Source organism: Plectropomus leopardus, chromosome 10 (assembly GCF_026936395.1).
Source record: "Plectropomus leopardus strain MGB_pleo_1.0 chromosome 10, ASM2693639v1, whole genome shotgun sequence".
Taxonomy (NCBI): Eukaryota; Metazoa; Chordata; class Actinopteri; order Perciformes; family Serranidae; genus Plectropomus; species Plectropomus leopardus.
The window spans coordinates 18,091,890-18,103,495 of record NC_142185.1 but is presented as its reverse complement, the minus strand read 5'-3'; the positions used below and the strand labels follow the sequence as shown (position 1 = coordinate 18,103,495).

At 41.8% G+C, this 11,606-nt stretch overlaps 1 protein-coding gene across 1 annotated transcript in view; it reads left to right on the top strand.

Annotated features, from left to right (window-relative positions):
• The first annotated feature begins 1,003 nt into the window (after positions 1 to 1,003).
• The window catches only part of LOC121949010 (activin receptor type-1-like), a 32,543-nt gene continuing 21,940 nt past the window's right edge, over positions 1,004 to 11,606 (top strand). Inside the window, exon 1 of the mRNA XM_042494594.2 lies at positions 1,004 to 1,343. The gene's annotated coding sequence lies outside the window, so the exon portion shown is untranslated. The remainder of the gene's footprint in view (positions 1,344 to 11,606) is intronic.

Here is an 11,606-nt window from a genome sequence, read left to right as displayed (position 1 = left end):
CAATCTATCCTTTTTATTATCTGAACAATTTGCCCAAAAGCTTGAACCATTCACTCCCTGAATGCTGAGTCGGGAACATGCGCAGAACAAACCAAATAGCAATGGTCCTTTAATTGTCGCGCACGTCAAGTTAGCCAGAGACAACAAGTCTGTGACAGGAAGTGGGCCCTTTTGCTTCAGCATAAGAGCATTGTGTGTCACTGAATAAGAATAAATACAACATGAAAAAACCAAAACAACAAAACACTTCGAACCATTTTAGGTGCACAATGGGATATTTCATTGGATATTTTAAACCTACTTCAACCTTTGTTCAGTTTAAACTACACACAGCAACAGCAACAAGATGCAGGTAAGCCTACAGTTCATCAAAATACGTAAAAGTCAAATAATCTCCCTCTAAGTAGCCTACAATTTTGAGCCCTCAGACTAATTTTTTGCTCTCGGGTCCCTTGTAGCCTAATCCAGTCATTTCTTATAGTTGCCTATGTAAATTGTTAAAATGAGCTCAGATACAACATGAAAATGCTGGTTACAAATGAATTATTTTCACTTTTGATATTTGACTGATATGGCGGAGGAAGAATTCAGATGCTTTGTAGCAATACTGCAATGTTAAACCATTAAATGTGGCAAGCAGGCTATGTCAGTATTATGAGCCATATATATAAAAATATATATAATATATATATAAAAGTTAATGTCCCTTCCCTGAGCCAAAATAAAAAACCATAAGTCACAGTGCTCAAGAATTATTTGAAATGCATCACCCCCTCCCATTTCATTAATAAGGAACAGTCCCTTAGCCTAGCATGCTTTCGCAAAACTAAAATGCAAAGCTTTTACTTAAACATTTTCTACAATTATTTTGTTTCTAAAATGATATGATTTTTTTTCGACCCCGGGAATGACAAAACAAAGACCAAAAGCTACTTTTATTTTGAAGCGTCTGACCGGAAGAGCCTGTGTTTGGCATTTGGCTTGACGCTGGTTAATTACAGTGAGTTATTGCAAGGTAACTTCCTCCTCCAATCGTTGGTTTTTCGCCTTCGTGGATTCAAGTGCGAGTTGTGAAGCTGCAGACAGTGCTCATGTGTGAAGGGGTACCGCGTTACAAAATGTGTATTCATTTTTGCTCTCTCCTGAATATCGCGTGAATTTGTCACTTTTTTTTTCCACCGAGCGAGCGACGGACGATCATGTTGGCGTCATGTAGGCTCTGCTTTTCAGACTTTGGAAAACAAATCGGGTATTGTCGGTGAATTCTCGGGAGATGGCAGAGTAGCTCGACCTGCGCCAGATACCGACAACCTCATAAAGCACTTTGAAAAACACCCCGAAAGGTAAGTTTGATCACGACTAACCTAAAATGTCCCGTGCGTGTGATAATATGGACATTTCTGTGGACGTGGGGAAGTTTGCTGATTTGCAGGAAAAGGTTTCGTGACGTGCTCACTCACAAGAAACCCCCCTGAGCTTTTCTCCGTAAAATCTTGGCCTGTTTTGTTATTGCACACATGTTATTTACCATCTTAAGCTGGAGTTTTGTGAACAAATAAGCTGCATTTAATATGAGTCTGGTTCAGGGGGGATGAAGCCTTTACGCAGCATAGCGTATTGTTGTTTTTTTTTCTACCGGCGTCAGAGAGATTTTTTTTTTTTTTTTTGGTTAGTTGTTGATAAATGGTGATGAGCTCAAAAACAAAAAAAAATAAACGTCTCGGGTATATAGGTGCGACTTAAAATTTCACAATCAAATCAAGCAGGCAACATTGCAACTAGTTGTGACTGTTAGGTTTTTGTCATGCAAACAGTTTTTGGGAGGGTCGTTCCTGCTTGATCGTGTGTCTCATCATCACACGCTGAGCACTTTTAACATCACAATCGCAGTCCTGGAAGGGGGGGGGGAGAAGAGCCAAAACATACAGCACGTCTTATAATGCCCTGTGGTTTAATTCAGAACTAACTGGGAATAAAGAAACACTTTAAAAAAAAAAACCCTTAGAGGTCTTACACAAGTATTTGTTGCCATGCTTTTAGGAACAATCAGAGCAGACAGGAAATAGTGTGTGATAGGATTGCAGGGTAGTAAAATGTAAAGCCGGTAGACCTGCTGATGACAGGGTGCAAACTTCATTACTAAGGTGTTAACTAGCTGGAAACATTCAGGGATAATCGTGCACGTTAAAAGATGTGTGAATGGGAATGTCTCACACTGAAGTGTTCTTCCTCAGAATCAACTCATTGTGCTTAGATCCTCGCTCTCACGAAATTACAGTCCCACATACTAATCAGGTCTTTCTTCACCAGGAGCCCCAAATGTCTGGGGAGCACTCGATGGTGCATTTGCTGTGATGGGATTGAACACGTCCCAGCCGAGCTCCATTTAACTGTGTGATGCACCGAAGGGGACATGCCCAAACCGTTCAGTTGACCACTCTTTAGTATGTGCTAATCTGGCAGCCAAACGTGCAGTGATAGTGTCTGGGATCTGAGATAGCATATTGTTTGATCAATATGGATTAGCCACTCAGAATGAACTCTAATGACCCCAAATTGAAGCTGTAACACTGTGATACTCAACTTTTGGCTCATGGGCCAAATCTGGCCTTTGATAGGGTGACGGGTGGCCCCTCAACCATTTTCCAATTCACAGTCGTTTTGGACTTTAAATGTGCATGAGGTCCAGAGTGCATTAAACTGCATCAAAATAGAGTTTTGGGGGTTTTTTTGTTTTTCAAAAACAAAAAAGTGCTAGTGTTGGAACCCGCCCACCCCCCGACAAGAGGTCCAAACTATGCCTCAAATGTCCTAAAATCCCAGAAATGTCCTAAAATCCTTGAATGGTGTAAAATCCTGAAAACGCCCTTAATCCGGGAAATGTGTTAAAATTCTAGAAATGTTCCTAAATCCTAGAAAGATGTATGGGGCTGCTGCAACTGGCCCCAGGTCTGCTGTCATTTTGTAAAACAGGCCCCCCAAGCAAAGCAAGTTGAGTATTCTTGCTGTAACACATGAATTGTTGGTGGATTTTCCTATGACTGCATTGGAGGAATCACAGTTCATTTGAGGTTATTTGTCATGGTTAGTGGGTTCGTGTTTGTGTGTTTGGTGGATGATCTGGAGAATGTAACCCCATAGCTGACCAGTCACTGAAGTCGGGCCTCTGTGTGGGCGCCTGCTGTTCTCAGTGGCTCGCATCGCGGAGTCTGGCTGATAGTGGTCTGATAAAAGGACGGCAGGCAGTCTGAGGCCGAGATATGGTTCAGCTCCAGCAGGGGATCTTTGGGATCCTGTTCTGTTCAGCTGAGGTAACGGGCACCAGCCTGACTGTGGTCACTCAGCCTGCCATTGTGATGAGTCCCCTCCTTCCTCTCAACAATGTTATCGTTTGGCTTTGGGCCTGTGTCATTGTTTCAAACTGCCTATTTGTGGTAACTTACTCCTCAACCAGCAGGAGATTATCTGTCTCTCTGAGACGAACAACACAATCCCAACAATAGGTCTGGTTTTGGGGGAAGTCTTGAAATGCTGAGTGTTTTGGGGTTTTTTGTATTTGTTTTAAATAGGCTTCATGTGTGTCTGATTTATGATGCTCGACAGTATTTATGTTGGTACACACGTTTATCTTGCTTCCAACACGCTGCTAAGGACCGGTGCTGACTCAAATAATCAATCAGTCTTCGGATGTCAGAAAACAAGTGAAAAATCACAACTTCTCCTGATCGTAATTCCCCTGAGCTCCACATGACGTCTTTTTAATTATGACTAACAGTCAAAATCCGAAAGATGTTAATTTTTAAAATCACATAAGGCGGGGTTGTTCAGACTTTTTTTTTTTGAAAAGGGGCAAGCTGAGATAAAATGAATTACCATGAAAAAAAAATCATATACAAATGAGGAAAACGGAACAGTTTCATCTTTCAGTGAAAAGTTATTCAACTTTCCGCTGCTCCTGAAAGTGGCTACACTCGCCGAGGACTTGATGCTTCTTTGCTGTGACCTCGTCTGCTACCTGGCAGCAAAGTCTTTTAGTTATGTAACTGTTTGTTTGCTTATTTATCTTCTGTTTATGGAAACACATGAGTTCCAGCACAAAATGCTTGGTGTTTTTGTTTGAGATTTGACTTAATCAGTTGTCAGAATTGCTGAGAACTGTCCTCTGACGATTGATCAACTTATCGTTTTATCTCTGAAGTAATTCATCAAGAAAATGTTATTGTCAAACGCACTGTGTTGTTTCTAGCTTTTTCATTGTTGATCATTTGCTCTGTTCGTGTCTTTTGGACTCTTTGGTAGGAAAAAATGAATCTACCGTGTCTGAAGATTTCAACTTGGACTCTGGAAAATAGGCATTTTTTAAAATCTTTTTTCCACACTAAATGACTAATCAAAAAATATTAGATTAGCTCAGGTAGAGAGTAATCATTAATTGCAGCACTACTTTGAACACAACCTATTAAAGATAAGACTTTTGATAGCAATCTGAAAGTTTTGCCTCTCCTACACAGGCCTCATTCAGGCTTTCATTTACACAGTGGGACTCCAGAATTTTTTGGCTGCAGATATCTTGGCCTTGACATCACTGCGCTGCTGTAGTGGTTCTTTCTGATGGACAAAGAGTGTCATTTGCCCACTGAGGTCTGAGCATTTCAGAAAGCATGAGGCGAGTATGTGGGGTGGGGGGATCTGATAGCAATCATTTCTCCGTGTACAGTAATTTGGCTGTCAGAAGCAGCTGGCAGTTTGGGTTGGAACAATATGCAAGTGGAGGGAAGTGCTAGCTCCTACAAAACCTGACAGTATCTGGGGGGGGTTGTGTGTATATGCATGCATGTGTGTGTGTGTGTGTGTGTGTGTGTGTGTGTGTGTGTGTGTGTGTGTGTGTGTGTGTGTGTGTGTGTGTGTTTGGAGTCAGGTTACAGAGTCTGTCATTAACAACAGAACTGCAGTTATGAGACCAAGATAGACTGCTTCAAGTCTGAGCAGGAGTCTGAGGCTCATCGCTCTGCACTGTAGGTGGCTCTCAAGTGGGGGGAGGGAGGGGATACAGTATATCTTCCTGTGTGTGTGTGTGTGTGTTTGACAGTATATGAATGTTTATGTGTGTGTGTGTGTGTGTGTGTGTGTGTGTGAATGCAGGTGGCTAAAGGATAGAAAAGGGAGCAGGATTTGGCTTGCAGTCTCGCTCAAAGCAGCAACCTTCAGCTATCTTGCTTCAGCTTTCGGCCATGTGTGTGTCCTTTGTGAGTGTGTATGCACGTGCATCTGTGTGTACTGTATATGCTGACTTACTAGAAAGTTTGACTAGCAACAAACCTGGCATCAGATGAGGCAGCAGGCTGCAGAGGAGCACAGCATGTGGGTTGAATTTGCCTCTGCTCAGTGCTTGTGTCCAGCTTTTTAGAAAGGGCCCCTCTGTCTGCAGTGTTATTTTTAGTCGAAAAATCCTTGAGCCTTTTAATAATCATCAGCCTTATGTAGCCCAAACATATCACGATGAGAGGAGCTGTCTGGGACTCGCGGGCACTGCAGTCTCAGCATGACACGGGAAGTTAGAGGGGGGAAAAGAGAATAAGATAAAAGACCGCCTGTGTGTTTGCCAGATTTTAGTCTTGTTCCTGTTTGCTGTTTGGGCGCTCGATCTCCTCATCTTCTGGTGGCTCCACACAGACTTATTGATTTCTCTCATTCTGTGTTCAAATGTGGATGAGGACCAGTGGAGACAGAGAGAGGGGAGACATGAGACTGCTGTCTGCACAGATGCACACACACATATATCTGCAGTGCTCGTGGCTCCTCTTCTCTCTCCACACTAACCCCAGACTGCACTGGAGACAGTCTGCAATACACATTTTATGAGCCCTTCACTCGCTTCAGTGCTCTTGTCTTATCGCTCAGCTGTTAGCAGGAAAAGTTATGGCTTTGTTTCAGTTGCTGCGTCTCTCTGATCTCATTCCCCAGTCCCAGGCATGGGCTCTTATTTGGTGTGGGCACTTTGTCTACGATTTGAGAATAATCTGTCTCATCTCTGGGGTCATGGGGTCGGAGACTGAAGTAGTTGTGTAATGGTGGTAGTACTTCAGCTTCGCATCAGTTGGGGCTTGCTTGAATTAGTCCGGTGCTTTCCCCATGCTTGAGACAGATGGGGACATTTATTTTGTTTTAGTCAATCATTGGTTTTGATAAGCAAGCAGGGCTGCGCAGTACGGCTAAATTCAATATAAACATTTGATAGGTATATTTTAGTGATATCTGCAGATACATATTATAATATGACAAATGCGCTTAGGCAGTTCAGTATAAAAAAAACAAACAACTATGACATTTAGATGCTAATGTAATGAAGCTAAATATGATAAAATTTCTGTAATTGACTTAAAAATGGATTGTCATCATTTGGGGAAAAAAAGACAAACACAGTGTACCTTGTTGAACTACATTAGACAATCTTCATTTTGATGAGAAATGGCATTGACTTATTCATTAGAACGACAGAAAAAAAACCCTCATGCCTGTCTGGCCTCTTTTGCTTCCATAGTGCTGGCATGCTGTTCACACACTGTTGCGACATTATGCCGTGGTTGTTTGGTTCTGTATAAAACAGTCCCTCCAGGATTTATTGGGCTGTTTTTGGGATTGCTATGGCAGGAAATGTCTGATTTCACCACAGCTTTTCTTAAAAATTGCAATGTTTGTTAGGATGTTTAGATGTGGGGTTTTTTTTTTGTTATAAAATTGCTGCGTAGGTGGAAATTGCAAAAATAGAGGTGATGCTGTCACGGATTCTGATCATAGTGTTATGACCATTCAGTGTTTCCCACAGGATTTGAAACAATCTATGATAATGGTATGGTGTAGGTAGCAACTGCAGATCGCAGACCATCAGCCGCTCCTCTTCTGCTCCTCTTCTGCTCCTCTTCTGCTCCTCTTCTGCTCTCTCTGCCCAGCTAGCTCAAGCTAACACAGCACAGCGTGATCCCAACCATTCTCATCATGTTATTCGATTGTCCAGAAGCCTCGCAGCAGAGGCTAACATCCGACATGGAGCCAAAGTTAAAAGGTTGCGAAGAATTCATGGGGATTGGCTGAACCTTGTGATGGCAAACTCCTGGAGGGATTGATAAAAAAGATATGGCTGCATAATGAAGGCTCTTCATTGTGGTCCAATCAGGGACCTTTGTGTAAAAAGGGCTATTGATTTATCAGCCAGCCCTACATGCAAGAATTCTTTACATCTTCATTTCCCACTTCTGACTTTATCATTAAAGTTCAGAAACTATTGGTCTTTTTCCTTGAAAGTCTTTCCTCTCCAAAAGGTGAGGAAACTCCCGGCCATAAAGGCTCCATTGGCAGCAGGATGTAATGGCCGACAGAGAAGAGTGCTGTATACGCATTAATTGTTTCGTTGCAAGCTGTTTGCTGAGTGATTATCATCACAGTGGTGAATAGTTCGGTGGTTGTTTGTGGGTCACACAGCGAGTGCTATCGTGTTAGCCCCCTGACTCCTGGAGCTCGGCCTCTGCCAGGCATGGCCCAGAATCAGTCAAGACTAAATATTCCTCGAGCTTTGACGAGCTGTGCGCACAACTCTTTGGTCTGTTGGCCTGATTTACTTATTTCACAAGAAGGCAAATGTGTTTAAAGGGTGTACCGTGATACAAATCAAGGTGTCCTTTTGAGAAGACTATTGCCCGAGGGCAGTGAACTTTGTGAGATGGTCGTTTGGAGGGAGAGTGTTTGTGCATTCCTCTGTTGGCAAACATAGCTGAGGGCCATAAAGATGGTGTTTGAATTGGCTGTTTCAGATGTTTTGATGGCTGTGTGAAAATGAATGTCTAATTGCTATGGTGACCATTGCGTACAAGACTTGTTAAGGGTTTGTTCACGTCACACAACACGAAACCATTGTAAAACCTTATAGAAATGCGAAAACTATTGTCATTTGTACACATGTAAGTGTGTTTGCTTTAGTTTTTGCTCTTGCTGCCGATGACGTGGTGTCTTGTTTAAATGCAGAACTTGAACAACTGTTGTCTGCATTGTCTGGATACTCAACTCTACTTGACCTTTTTTTCATTGAATCTGTCATGTCCTTTGTCTCTTTCACAACTTTTGCCCCGGTGTGCCTCATTTAAACGAATCAAACTTTGTCATGGATTAGAGGCAGAAGTATAATCAAAATGCTTTGTGACGGGGGCCTGTCAGAGTGGGTGCAGGGGTGGAAGGTTGGGTGGGACCGCAGCAGGAAGAAAAGGCAACTATTGTCTCTGATAACATTTGATCTAGGCCGAATACACTGTGTGCGCACACACCCTGGGTTACACTGTATCCAAGGAACAAAAACCTGCTATGCTGTTGCCCGCTACAATGAATGTGTGAGCGAGATTTGAACATACGCAGCGGGGCATTTGCATTTGATTACATTCCTCACACTGTGAAAGGAGGCAGCTGCTGAGAACCTGTAGGGCTCTGAGAGACGGAGCCTGGCTCGACCTGACGGGGCACTGCAGATACCTCAAGTTCTTCCAAGGGGGCTGCAGTAGTCCCTCCTTTATCTCCGCATTTGATGAGGCCCTTGGCCAACGAGGAGTATTTTCAAAGGTTAATGAGGTTTGCTTTGTACTTACAGAGTTCTAAGCCATTCACGCACAGCCTCAGTCTATGACACAGGGTATCAAAAACGGGTCAACTTGTTTCACAGGTACACCAGGCAAGGTCAGAGCACTGCTTTTAGTACAATTTCATGTTTCAAGCAGGGCTGTCAGCGTTAACACGTCAATCACAATGCTATTAAGGTCCATACAGGTCCATACATTACTTTTAGTGAGTTAATTGCTGACAAGCTAGAGTGATGATACTGAAGAATCCATGTCAGCCATGCCATGCTTGATCTCAAGTAATGTGAATGAAAATGGGTTTTGTGGGTACCCATGAGTCTCCAATTTACACACAAGCCCACTTTATGCGAGTCCCATGCATTTTATTTGCTGACATTTGATTCCTAATCAACATAATCTGGTAAGATTTGCTTTACCTTGTCAATATGGATTTCAAAACTATTTTGAAATGCAAAATAAGGTGAATGAAAATGTGTGATTAAAATATGTGATTAACTGTGATGAACTATTGAAATTCTGCAATTAATTGTTTAACGACCCTAGTTTTAATTACTTAAGATTGTGGAGTTAGGGCCAATTTTGGTTCCTTGGAGCAAAGTTTTGATGAGCTAGTACCTGTTTGTTTGTATTTTGTGCTCTACTTGCATGCAGACAAAGGCCAAGTTAGACCAGAAGCACACTGTAATGGATTAACTATGGTGAAGTGATGATCTCATGGCTAGAGTCTTCATCACTCAAACCAGCTGCTGGCTTGTTGATACTTTTTCAGAGAATATTTCACATAATTAAGCAGAAAATCTATTGTGATATTTTGGGATGGGAATTGAGAACAGGTTCCAAATTGTCCAACCCATTAGAATGGTTTGTCTCTGAGATTGCTGATAACTTATGTTGATGGAAACATGTTTTTCCGACAGTTATGCAAAACGATGACGTCAGAGTATGCGGCTACACTGCTGGAAACTTGCAACAAGATGACGTCGTGGTCAGCTGTGGCTCAGGGGGTAGAGCAGGTCATCCACCTCTTGGAAGATCAGCAGATTGATCCTTGGCTCCAGCCCACATGTTGACTTGGGCCAGATACTTAACCCCAAGTTATTGGCTGTTCCATTGGCGCGTGAATGCATATGTTTAAGCTGAATAGCAGGTGGCGCCGTGTATGGTAGCCTCGGCCACCAGCATGTGAACGTGACGTATTGTTCAAGGGCTTTGATTGGTCAGAAGACTAGAAATGGTCTAGAGCAAGTCTTCAGTTCTTAAAGAAATATGACAAAAGGGTTGCTTGTTATTTCTGTAAAATGATCATTTCAATAAGGGAAGAAACACTGGCAATATGATGAAACCTCTTGCTATGTAACATGGGCTTAAATTCCAGGAATGCTATGTATTTGATGTTTTACGCATGAGTGCCACTGCTCCCCAACCAGACTGCAAATCTGTTACCTAGGGTACTAAAACATTAGTGCCACTCAGATTTTTGCAGATTTTTATTTTGACAAAGAAAACCTAAATGAAAATGAATTCTGTACAAATATTCTCTCATTTCATCCATTCTAGATGATGAATAAAACAATTATATTGACCCTAAAAACCTTTGTAGGCATACATCTTTTCAACACAGAAAATCAATAAGGGGATTGATTGAGAAATGGACTGATGAGCTGAATAGATAATGGCATTGGTATCAATAAAATCTTACCAATGCACAACCATAGTAATATTTGGTGATCCTGCTGCTAAAATAACACAATCTAGAAACTCAGCTGCCATCTTGTTATCTGGTGGGTGCTTGGTCTTAAGACACCTACACACTGCACGATTTTGGGCTGTTCCTGACAAAAGTTGACAGTAGAGCATTGGTCCTAGAATCACACTGTGAGATACATCCAGCCTGTGGCACAACTCTTGACAGTTAGAAATTTAGCACCAGATTCTCACAATGTGACTTCTATTGTGAGCCAAGTCCACAAACCAACCACTCCTAATACTGCACGTCCTGATCAGACCTTGATTATTGTTTTGCTGCATTTTCAAAGCAACAAAGTAGTGCTTAAGTTGATATTGTACAGCCTGATAAAGATTTGTAACCAAGATTTTAGTGGACCCATCTTGCACAGCGTGACATGCAATGAACCTGCAAGATTGCCAACACGACACAGTGTGTAGGGGCCTTCAGCCAAAAGCCAACTACACAACAAGGAGACAAGGCCCATCAAATTTAATGGCAAATTGGTTTACCATCATGCTTTATGCAAAGTGACATATTGTGAGGTAGCCTTTGACTTTCGTGCGCTTTTGTTTGGGTTGTCCACCTGTTGTTTAAATTGGTAGTGTGCACCCTTCTATTTTTAGACTACATTTGTTGTAATTTCATATTCTACTTAGAAATGCACAATATTACATTTTTTTGCCAACATCTGATATGCCAATATATAACAATTATTTTGGCAGTTAACTGATACTGATATTGTTACATACACCCTCTCTCCTGTAGTGGAATTAATATCATATTATGCATATTCTTATCGTGATGGCCTACCAGCAGATGGAGACTTAAAATACAATGCTTTTAAGGGTGTTTCATTCATTGTGCAAAATAAGGAAAATACTTCAACATAGGGCTGATGTTTTGTTCATGCTTTGTCTATAAAAAAAAAAGTTTTTATGTCTGATATCGGCAGAAATAAGCACGTTGGCCGATTCCAATATTTCTTTTTAAAGCCAATATCTGCCCATACCGATGTGCAGCCATTATCATGCACTCCCATTTCTGCTCAGTTCATAAGCACAGTTGTATCAAGTGTGTATTCCCTCACCACCTACTGAAAAGTTAGGTTGTGTATTCTTTTAACTTAGTTTTAGTCATCCAAAGTGTTGTATTTGACTGTAGGCAGAGAATGCTTTTAGACTGAGGTGAATGTGTTGATTTGCTGAGCTGTAGTGTGAATATGAATGTGGGCTGCTGCTGCAAAGAGGACGACTTTC